Source organism: Leucopleurus acutus (genome assembly GCF_964270905.1).
Source record: "Leucopleurus acutus genome assembly, chromosome: 8".
NCBI lineage: Eukaryota > Metazoa > Chordata > Mammalia > Artiodactyla > Delphinidae > Leucopleurus > Leucopleurus acutus.
The window spans coordinates 87,601,197-87,613,538 of NC_139151.1; positions in this window are offsets into that span (position 1 = coordinate 87,601,197).

A 12,342-nucleotide genomic window follows, 5' to 3' on the forward strand; every position below is an offset into this window, starting at 1 on the left:
TAAGTGAAAGTGAGTACCTTTAGTGAGGGATATTAATCACCAGTAGCAGAAATATAGCAGAATAATATTTTTTAAAATATTTCTTGATTTATTTTCCCTCCCTCCCTCCCTCCCTCCCTCCCTCCCTCCCTCCCTCCTTCCTTCCTTCCTTCCATTCTTTTGTTACTCTTGTATTTATCCCCTGCAGCTCTTGCCCCATTAATTCTAGGTCATGGTTTTCAACTGAGGGTATTTTGCCCCCCAGGGCACATTTACCAATATCTGAAGACATTTTCTGTTGTCACAATTGGGGAGATTGCTATTGGCATCTGTTGGGTAGAGATCAGAGAGGCTGCAATGCATAGGACACCCCTGACCCCACCCACAGTGAAAGATTTTCTGATCCAAAATGTCAATGGAGTTGAGATTGAGAAACCCTATTTGCACTGTTGCTTACTGGAAAAAAAAAGAGGCCAAGGTATACTTGGAAGGAAGGAGGAGATATGATATGGGCACTTACCAGTGTCTTGTATAAGACACTGTCCATGAGACTCATGTCCTCTATGATGGAGAGCATGTCACTGCATAGGATATCTAGCTACATTCCTGAATCTACCAGGACCCCAGAAGGAGACATGTGCAACCCTCAAATGCCATATGAGACAAGTTTAACAAAGGATCTCTTTACAAAGCTGCTGGCAGCGTTAACAGAAATGAACAAGGGACAGAGAAGTGTCTTGAAGACAGCAACAGTGATCTGAAGGGTGAAAAGCAGGGTGTGGTTATCGGAACCAGTGATATCTCTAGCTGTAGGAAGAACATTTGGTAGAGGAGGGGGTCACTGCCAACCTGTGGCCCAGCAGGGAGGAAACCAGGGATTACACACCCTGATCTTGATCTCCTCCTACCCTCAGATCTCTTGCTGGTAACTCCTTTTAATCAACCTAACTGGAAACCAGAAGGCAAAAGGGCTTTAGTTGGTGAAGTCCATAGAGCTCAGCCCCCTGGAACACAGAACAGGGTGGAGAGGGGTTCTGTAGGGGAAAATGGAGAATATCCAAAACAACAGTGTTTATGGATTTTCTTTGGGTCTGATAACATGGAATTTGGGCTCTGCCACACATAATATGTGTGACCTTGAGCATGTTACTTAACTTTTCTGTAAATTAGTTTCCTCTTCTGTATTTTGGTAGTAATAACAGTATCTACCTCGTGTAGTTTATTTTGAAGATTAGGGGCAATGGTGCATGCGAAGCCCTTGTAACATTACTAGACACATAGTAAGTTCTTGGCAGATGTTGGTGGTTAATTTTCCCAGTCATTTGTTCTCCCAAAGGACGAATAGCAGGGCTGTGATTTCAGGATGATGTGAAAAAGCATTTGCTCTTCATATTTAAGGGTATGCCTTGCTCGGGGAATCCTGAATGTGTGGAGAATTGGTTAAACTCTACTTTATAGTACCATTGATTTCACACTTAGTTAATTTTGCTTATGTCATAAATCTGCTTCCATATTCTTTAGAGGATGATTTTGAGAAATTTTATTCCAGAAAAAAAAAGTAGTCACAATTACAGCAAAGTTTTTATTATCCAGTTGTAAGTTAAGTGATTTGTGTTAGGGTCTCATAGATGCTTTAATGTTCAATGATTGAATTGTGTGGCTTAAAAATTACTGGGCCCTTCTTCAAAGCAAAAACTGGTCTGTACTGTTCAGTCTAGTGGATGTGTGGTGTGCCACCCAGGTCTCCCCTGCCCTCTTTCGGGATGGAGGTATCTGTTTCCCCAGCTGTTGAAGTGTTGGTGATTGACAGCTTTTAATGACTTCCTTTCTGGGAATAATGATTTATAAAGGCTTGGATGCTTTGCCTCAACTTGAAACAATTTTAAGGGGTCATCCCAGCTCCTTGGCTCCCTTTGGGATCAACTGAAGGCTTTGTAGTGACTGCATACAGTTTGGCTTTTCCCCTTGCACAGTTTTGCTTTCCCTATATTCTCCAAGGTGTTGATCTCATTAATATGTTCCAACAAACTTCCTGCTTGCAAATCTCATTCCTGTAGTCTGTTTCCGGAGAAAATCTTACCTGCAACCTTTGGGGTGAAGAGTTTTTTTTAATAAACCTTTGCACTTGACCGTTGTGCCATCTGGAATGTTCATTAAGTGTTTATTGAGGTAAGCAGTAGCTTGAAAAGCTGACTCAATAGGACCTTGGGTTTAGGGTAATATGATTTTCACAAAGGTCACCATGTTAATTTCCAGGATTGATTTGGACGATTGGGTTGGTTGTAGACATCCCCTTTTCTCCCTTACTGATCCATGTGTGTTCCACCAAAGCCACATTCTCTCTCAGAGAGGACCACTTTTCCAGATAAAGTAGAGCAAGTCTTTAATTTCATAGTGGTTAGGAAGAACTAACATTCTAAAGAACAATTTGACTTGGAATTTTTATTATGGAATTATATATTCCAATTAACCAGTGCATAGGCAGTAAAGTGATATTTTGTACCCTGCACAGTGAATCCTTGAGTTGGTGCCAGATTTTATAGTGTTAATGTTCTGTCTTAGTCTGCTTAGTCTGTTCTGTCTTAGTCTGTCTTAGTCTGCTCAGATTTTATAGTGTTAATGTTCTGTCTTAGTCTGTTATAATAAAATAGCATCGTCTGGGTAGCTTATAAACAATGAACGTTTATTTCTTACAGTTCTGGAGGTTGGGAAGTCCAGGATCGTGGCATCAGCAGTCTTGGTGTTTAGCGAGGGCTTCCTGGTTCATAGATGGTCCCTTCTCTCTGGTCCCTAACATGGTGGAAGGGGCTGGGGAGCTCTGTGGGGTCTCTTTTATAAGGGCACTAAATCCCATTCAGAAGGGCTCTCCTCATGACCTAAGCACCACCCAAAGGTCCTACCTCCCGATACCATCATACTGGGCATTAGGATTTCAACGTATGAATTTTTTGGGGGAAACAACTTTCGGGCCGTAGCAGGTTTCCACTGAAGAATCGCCATTCAAAAGACCAACCTGACTTGGAATTTTATTATGGAATTATATATCCCAATTAATCAGCACATAGGCAATAAAGCTCCATTTTGTACCCTGCACGGTGAATCCTTAAGCTGGTGCCAGATTTTATAGTATTAATCTATGCTTAGAGCTCCTTAGGCAGAAATGTCCACCAGAATGACGCACAGGACAGTGGTGCCCTTGCCTTGTGGCCTGATGTGACTCATTAAGGCTTTTACTCTATCTTCACACTGCTTTAGGAGAGCTGTGCTTGGCATGTACTGCCATGATTAAGAGAAAATGTAGCTCCATTAGCAAAATCTACCTTAAGAAATGTCAGTGCCTTGGTAGCTTACAGACGTTCGAGGCATTGGGATGACTTTGCCCAGTCAGGGGACACACTTCAGTTCTGTCAGCTGGTTGCAGTAGGTGTAACAGCAATGGCACTAACTTGATTATACTCATGGCTTTTATGAACATCTGCCATGCTTTCAGGGCAATTTCCATTCATGTGCAAGTGGCTCAATCATGCTTTCTCATAGGGCTAATAGCTAGTCATACTCTGATATTTCCAGCATGGCCCCTGTGCCCAAATTCAAGCTTCTGGATCATATTCAATATTCAAGTTGTATCATCCAGTTTTTAAAATTTAAGGCCTACAGCTGCAACTAAGGTGGAGACAGTACAGTTGACTGTGGCAAAGTCTCATTCACAGTGGTATTTTCTTGGGGGTCCAGGCCTCAAAAGGGAATTCTTCTATGGACCCCTAACAGTATAGAGTCTCACTGGGTTGGCCTAAGAATTAAATGAGTGAAGAAATAGAAAGCACAAACTGAACTGTAAAGCACTGTGAACAGTGTTACAAGCCAGATGCAAATAGCCTCACCTAGTGAGGGATGACTGAGCTCTGCCTGCCAGGCTGAAGTATGTATGACACCTCCTGGTAGAGGAAGCAAAGATATGACTGCGATTCTAGGTTAAGTCATCCAAATAAAAAGGAGGGATCAGTGCAATATCTCTAAACACTTAGGGCATCTTCTCCTTTCCAATTTTGCTTTAAATTGGTATGCTGCCTCCTTTAAATTTGGGGGAAAATGTACATACAGAGACGAAACATGCACATTTTTTAAAATTTTTTTTAACATCTTTATTGGGGTATAATTGCTTTACAATGGTGTGTTAGTTTCTGCTTTATAACAAAGTGAATCAGTTATACATATACATATGTTCCCATATCTCTTCCCTCTTGCGTCTCCCTCCCTCCCACCCTCCCTATCCCACCCCTCCAGGCTTGGTGCTTTGAAACATGCACATTTTTGAGAGGACATATAATATGTGTGTTTTGAGATGGTAACTAGATCTAACTGGGATCAGGTTTGAGAGAAATAGTTACAAGGGAGGTTTGTAAGAGAAAAGAATACAATCAAACTCCAAGTATACAGGACCCAAGCAAACTTGAATTGTCCCCATGGCTCTCAGAGGGACAGGTGGGTTCATACCCTGGAGGGTTTGACACATCAATTCAAATCTGTACACTGTGACTAACATGGACTGTTAGACGAGGGCACAGATGGATGTTTCAGTCAGTAGGAAAGACACATTCTCATTGAGAACGAAAAGACTCACAGGAGTATAGCAGTTAAAAAAGTTAAATGTTCATCTAAAATTGAACATGATACAAATTGCATAAAATAGATGAAGAAATGCATCATAGGCATACCTAAAATGAAATGCATATATTCAGTTATAAAACATTTGAGTCACATTTAAGGACTCTGTGGTCATGGCTGACCAAAGGAGACAGGGAAGGTGTGGTCTGTTACTAGAGCTGATTCCCAGGCAGAATCAGAGCTTGAGGATCTTGACCAGTTTCAGGTGCTATCAGTAGAAGTTCCAGTTGTGGGCAGAGTGCCATGTCCAGAGGGAGTACAATAATGATAGTTTGTGGTCTAGGCAAATAATGAGCACAGGTAGGAAGAGATAGCAGGGGTCCAAGGAAATTTAATGAGGCAGTAGTAGGAGGGTGGACCCTAGAGAATGGTGAATTTAAGTTGGGTGTTTCTTGAAAGTCAGTTGGATTAAAAAGACCGTCCAGGGCTTATGTCACAAGGCAAGGCTTCACAAAACTCCAGAATATTGGCAAGGGCAAGCAAGTGCAACTTAGACTCCCAGTTCTGGAAGAAGTCTTGGAGAACCATGAACATTTTGAAAATAGAGACACTGCACCAGACTACGAAACTGACATCCAGATAGAAAACAGATTGTGACGGATGGGGATATAATCACTCCCCAAATCACCAGGAGTATATTTTTTTACATACTCAGGCACCCTTTGAGCAAAGTTGCTATAGATATGCTTGCTAATGATTGCAGTAGGCTGTCCTAGCAACCAGCCAATTCCATCAGAATGGCTCATTTAGTGGCCCTTAAGTCACCAACTCAGCAGTATAAGCACAAATAATCTAGTTCTTACTATAACATTCACTCTTTAATCTTTTCCATTGGTCCTTGGGATGCCTGGAGTCTCATTTGGTTTGCATCTGTTTTCATTATTCTTGTAAGTATTGAGTCACTTTGCTCCATCAATAGCAGATTCTCTTTTAAAATTGGATCAATGTATTTAACGGGTTTTCAGAATGGGTACTTACGATCAATGTGCGTTATTTATCACAGAATTGCCTGTGTGCGTATCTTGAAATGTTTTTTAAAAGGCAACACTCTAGATATGCATATAGGTAATATGCATAGTAATCAGAAAATTAATAATTTATAAATTAAATATTACATTGAACTTGAAAAGAAACTCTTCTCATCACTTATGATGTTCTCTTGTTGTTCTGAATGATGATGACTTAAAATAGATCAGTAATAAGAGAAATGAAGACATGTCTACATATTTATTTTGTATTATTTAATGATATATAATAATTGTCAGCAGAAATATATACAGTTTTACATGGAGGAGATCATAGAAATAAAAAGAGAAGATAGAAACCATATAGGAAAGGCTAGAGTTAATGACATTGTGCACTAAATTTGTTCATGAGCTTCCTGGCTGTCAAGTCAAAAAGGGAAAGACATCTCCCTCTGTGATGAAAGCATGCAGCCAGACTTTTTCCGGCACTGAAATTGAGATTATATAGTGTGGTGGTTAAAATTGTGGTTTTTGGACTTAGTAGTAGTTTTGAGTTCTAACTCTCTCACTTATTAGTGTGGATGCCTGGGTTAATGATTTTAACATTCTGAGCCTCAGTGTCTTCATCAAAAAAAGTATACAGCAATACTTAGTCCTTAAGGTAGCTGAGAAGTTCAAATTAGAAAATGCATATAGAGTGCCTAAGGCAGTTCATGTCACATGGTAACTGCTTAATAACTGTTAGTCAAAAGACCACAACTTTTTTTTTTGCCATCTGTATTCTCTTTAATCTAAGGATTACTTTATTAATTTTAAGTACATAAAATGTGCTAATTTTAAATGTACAATTTTAAAAACATGTATATGTCAGTTAAAGTACCACTCACATCAAGATATTGAACATTTATTTTACGTATGAATGCCATGTTATTTACCACATAAAGCCTCTTAACTGTTACAATCTGTGCTGTATGTTTTATAAATATGTTATAGCTTGATCTGTCTAATAAAAATATTGCTCCCTACTTCTGTTCTGATGACTTATGGTTTCCATTATCTTCAAACTCTTTTATCCTTTGTTTTATACAAATGAGAGTATCCAAACCAGATGAGGCCATCCAAACCAGAAAATTCTCTGGCAGGTGAGATACTAGTTGACGGGAATATAGGAAAAGCCAAAGTATTTATTTAAAACAGTAATGGAAACTTCATAGACTCAGAAAGGGTAATTCTTTTCCTCCTTGAATTTTTGTAAAGGTAAGATGAATCCAAAGTGGGTATTCAGGGCTTGTGATCATTAATAATTGTTGCCAGTGTGAAATGAATAAAGGAAACCTCACTTAAATTGTAGTCAGGAGGCTGGAAGTGGGAGCTCTCATAATCCACCACTCATTGCCATCTGCAGACCCCAAACAGGAAGAAGTTTATTACTTTACTAGCCCAGCAAGAGAAAGGGAGATTTTCTCTTTGCCCAACAACAGTTCAGCCCATGAGAGACTGTCACAACTCAGCCAATGAAAAGCCACTAGAGTTCGAACTTCCAGTTTCGTCCAGTGGACTCCCTGTTTATAACAGCTCCCCTCCAATTTCCCTTTTCCTCTATGAAAAGATGTTCCTCTCCCTTGTTTCTCCAGACTTGCATCGTTTTTACTACAGCATGCTTGTCCTGAACTGCAATTCTCTGCTACTTTGAATAAACCTATTTTGCTGGCAAAATAACTGGCTGTTTTAGTTTTAGTGTCAACACTAGTTTTTCTTTGTATACGTGTTTCAACACTGTATAGAAATAAAAATATTTGCTATATTTGAGCTATTAACAAAGTGTCATATTCTGAGAATAACACTTGGGCTTATTCATTACTTAAAAGGATTAAACTGACAAATGTTTATAGTTGAGGGGTTAAAAAAATTTAAACGTATATCATCTTCAAGTTAGAAGTCAGAGGTATGCTTAATGCTTGAGAAGCTATTAGACTTCCTCTCATTGCCCCGGAGGGACTGGAGCCTCAGATGGTGTGCTCATTGTACATGTGGCTGTAAATACTATGTTGGGTTGCCTGATGCGAAGAAGGATATTCCCAGGCTCTTTTTTCTGTATAATTCTGCCAGTAAAACCAGTCTGCAGCGAGTGACACCTCATGTCAGGTTTGGAAGGCAGAATAAGTATTCTAAGGCAGTTGCGGCCACGAAAGGTGGTCTTGTGTAATGTTTGAAACACCTTTCCCCACGTCAGTGCCCAAACTGAGTCTCACCAGTGGTACTTCCCTGACCTTCAGTCGCTGAGCTCTTCCAGTGATCAGGTAAACCTTTAAAACCTGTATGTAAATCCTTTTGTAGAGTGAGGGGCGTCTGCTGTCCTGACCTAACCTTGACTGATTCACACACACTGAACACCTACTGCATGATTTATTCTAAGCACTTTACAAAATTATTTCATATAAGCCTCCCTACAGCCTGACTAATACTCTGCCATTTTACAGATGAGGAAATGGAAGCTCAGAGATAATCACAACCCCATTTAGCCTTCACCGGCATCTTTCCATACTTTCTGCTCCAACACTCTCACTATTGATTAAATATCCATATTCCTTTCTAAAACAGATACTTCTATTTGTATACTAGGTCCTATTCCCTTTAGCCCACCCAAGAATATCACTATAGCAATTCCTCTGTCTCCTCCATCATCAAGTATCTCCTTCAGTGGGTAATTCCCATTACTATTAAAAAATACTTTATTTCTTCCATATTAATCCTATTGCCCTTTCCAACTATCACCAATTTCTCAGTTTTCTTGAAGAGCAAATCAAAAATTCTCATTGTCTCCAATACCTCTCCTCCATTCTTTCTTTCTTTTTTTTTTAACTTTTTATTTTATATTAGAGTATAGTTGATTAACAATGTTGTGTTAGTTTCAGGTATACAACAGAGTGATATAGTTATACATATACATGTATCTATTCTTTTTCAAATTCATTTCCCATTTAAGTTGTTACAGAATATTGAGCAAAATTCCCTGTGCTATACAGTAGGTCCTTGTTGGTTCTCCATTTAATTAATTAATTAATTAATTTATTTTCCTCCATTCTTTATTAAACCAATCCTACTTCTTGTCAAAGTCACCAATGACTTCTGACCCAGTGATCTCCTAAACCCAAAGATCAGTTCTTAGCCCTCAACTCACTGACCTAATAGCAGCGTTAGATTCAGTTGACCTTGCCCTGCTTGATCCAGTTTATTCACCTGACTCCCAGGAGGCCAGCTCAATTTTCTCTTGCCTCACAGATTACTCCAACTCAGTCTCTACTGGTTTTGCCACTTCTTCCAAACCTACTGCAATTAGAATCCCTTAGAATTCTTTTTTTGTTTTTTTCTTTCTCTACTCTCACTCCCTTGGTGGTCTTATCCAGCCTCATGATTCATTATACTATTTATAAAACAATGTCTTCTGAATTTCTATCCCCTATCCAGATCTGTGTATTGAACTCCAGCCTACTGAACATCTCCGTGTGGATGTCTAGGAGAAATGCTAAGGTAACATGTGCAAAATTGAACTCTTATCTTTCCATTTAAGCCTGCTCCACTCAGTCTTTCCATCTCCATGGGTGGTAAATCCATCCTTCCTGTTGTTCAATCAAAAATTTTGAGGTGATCCTTAACTTTCCTCTTTCTCTCTCACCCACTATACAGTCTTCCAGGAAATTTAGTTGTTACACCCTCAAAATATACCCAGAATTGGATTGTTTTTCACCATCTCTACTACCGCCACCTTGGTCCTCACTACCATCCTCTCTCACTGGATTACTACGATAAAATTTAACTGGTTTTCCTGTTTCCACCCTTAACCTATTCAGCATAAGTCATACCGTGTCATTCCTCCACACAAGACCCTGTGAGCGTTCTCCATTGACCTTATAATAGTCTACAAGCCCCTATATGAAACCACCCCTATTACTTATCTAATCTCTTTTACTCTGTTCCCTCTGAGTCTAACTACTTCAGCCTCTTTTCTATCAGGAATGCACCTCAGGGTTTTGCACTGGCTGTTCCTTTAGCTATAATGCTGTTTCAGTAGATAATTACATGGCTCATTCCCTCACCTCCTTCTGGTCATTGCTCAAATGTCACCTTCTCAGTAAGAGCCACTCCGACTACCATATTTCAAACCACAACTCCTGATTCCCCTTACCTGAGCACTTTTCCTTTTTCTCCAAAGCACTTATCACTTTCTAACATAATATATAATTTATTATCCATTCCTTATCCTTCTCTCCCTCCAGATGTGAGCTACGTGAGGGCAGGGATTTTGTTTTTGCCTGTTTCCTTTACAAGTGTCCCAAGTTCTTTTAGAGGAATACCTGGTATATAATAATAATAATTAATAAATTTGTTGAATGCATAATGAAGGTTAAGCATTTTATCTAAGGTCATATCATTAACACAGGGCAGAGATAGCATTTGATCTCAGTAGAGTTAATTCCAAAGTCTGGGCTCTTTGCTTTATGCCAAATTACACCCTAAAGATCTGCATCTTTAGAGCATGTTTTGTGGGTTTCTCATTCAATCTTTAACAGTGATTCTGGAAGAGTGACATTAGCAAGAAGGCAGAATAGTAGTTTTCTTCTTTCGTCCCCCCCGACAGAACATCAGTTTTCACAGTCACCTGTTGATGAGAGTAGCATTGTGGAAGTCAAGGAGTCCAGTGGAAAAGTTTCAGTACTCTGTTGGAGCAAAAAAGTCCAGTATAGGTGCATTGAGCAGGGTAAAAAGAACAGTTTCACTTTAGCCATGTCATCCCTTTCATAAGGGGGCACAGCTAAGTGCCAAGAGAGACCTCTTTGGCCCATGTTTTTTCCATAGGGGAAAGTGAGAGCATGTGACTGAGTGCCTGGCTTCCTCAGCTGTGAAGGGTACTGTACAAGAGGCCCAGTTTCTTGCCCAGTTCAGAGTACTGAGATTATCTGCATGCTTTAGCGGCTGGAAGAGGCTCTGAGCACAGCAGCCAGGGCTTGGAGCTCATTAAAAGGACATGGGTCCTACTAACTGCTTTACAGATTACATCAGGAAGCCTGCCCCTGAGCCACTGGGAATGCCTCACCTCTGGACACACCACCGACACACAGCTGGCCCATGAGCACCCTGAATGTTCTGCACACCTCATCCACACATCATCCCATGGCCAGCTTCCTGTGTGCATCTCCGTGGTCTGTGAGTGTGAGCTTTTGCAGACAGCTAGTGAGCATGTACAGAAAGCTGACTTGATGCTGTGGGATTGGAAGAAAGCAACTTGAGCATTTCAAGGCCTCACCCTAGGGAAAGCAAACAAGAGGCTCTTACCACCTGTCCTGGTTTTGTGGGATCAAGAGAAGGCATAGAATCTTAAGAATTCCCCTCCACACCGGAAGAGGGAGCAAGAAGTGTGGATTGGGTGCATTCATCAAAAAGGTCTGAGGAAAAGTTAGGATCCCTAGGAAGGCTGACTGGTGAAAGTATTTCTCTCCTCAAGCCAGTCAGACTGGAGGAGGTGACTGCTTTTTAAATGTGAAGACAGTAATGAAAGATATCAAGGAACAGGAAAAATCAAGAAAATATGACACACCAAAGGAACACATTAACTTTGCAACAACTGACCCCAAAGAAATGGAGATCTATGAATTGCCTGAGAAAAAATTCAAAATAATTGTTTTAAGGAAACTTAGCAAGCTACAAGAGAACACAGATAAAAAACTCAATAAAGTCAAGAAAATAATACATGAATAAAATGAGAAGTTCAACAGATAGACATCATAAAGGACCAAACCAAAATTCTGGAGTTGAAGAATACATTGAATAAAATGAAAAATGCAATAGAGAGCATCAACATGAGATTGATCAAGCAGAAGAATCTGTGGACCTGAAGACAAGTCATTTGAAATTATACAGTCAGAGGAGGAAAAAGGAAAAAATGAAGAAAGCCTATAGGAATTATTGGAGACAATCAAAACAATTTATGTGTTATGAGAATTCTAGAAGGAGAAGAGGGAGAAACTGGTAGAAAGCTGAAATGGCTCAAAATTTCCCAATTTGGAGAGAGAGATATGAACATCCAGGTACATGAAGCTCATTGGTCCTCAAACTGGTTCAACCCAAAGAGGTCTTCACTGAGACACATTATAATCAAAAGTCAAAGAGAGAATTTTGAAAGCAGCAAGAGAAAAGAAATTCATCACATAAAAGGGAACTCCCATAAGGCTATCAGTGGATTTCTCAGCCGAAACCTTGCAGGCCAGGAGAGAGTAGACTGATATATTCAAAATGCTGAAGGAAAAAAACATGCAACTCCCAGCCAAGAATACTTTACCTGGTAAAACTGTCCTTCAGAAAAGAAGGTGAGATAAAGGCTTTCCCAAGCAAACAGAAGTGGAGAGTTCATCACCACTAGATCTGCCTTACAAGAAAGGCTAAAAGGAGTTCTTCAAGCTGAAGTAAAAGGATGCTAATTAGTAACATGGAAACATATGAAAGTATAAAACTTAGTGCAAAGGTAAATATATGGTTACATTCAGAATACTCTACTACTAAAATGGTAGTATGTAAATCATTTAACTCGAGTGTAAAGGTTAAAAGGCAAAAATATTAAAGTGAACTATAGCTACAATCATTTATTAATGAATACACGATATAAAAATGTATAGAAAAAGATATTCCATGTAAATGGAAACCAAAAGTGAGCAGCAGTAGCCATACTTCTATCAGA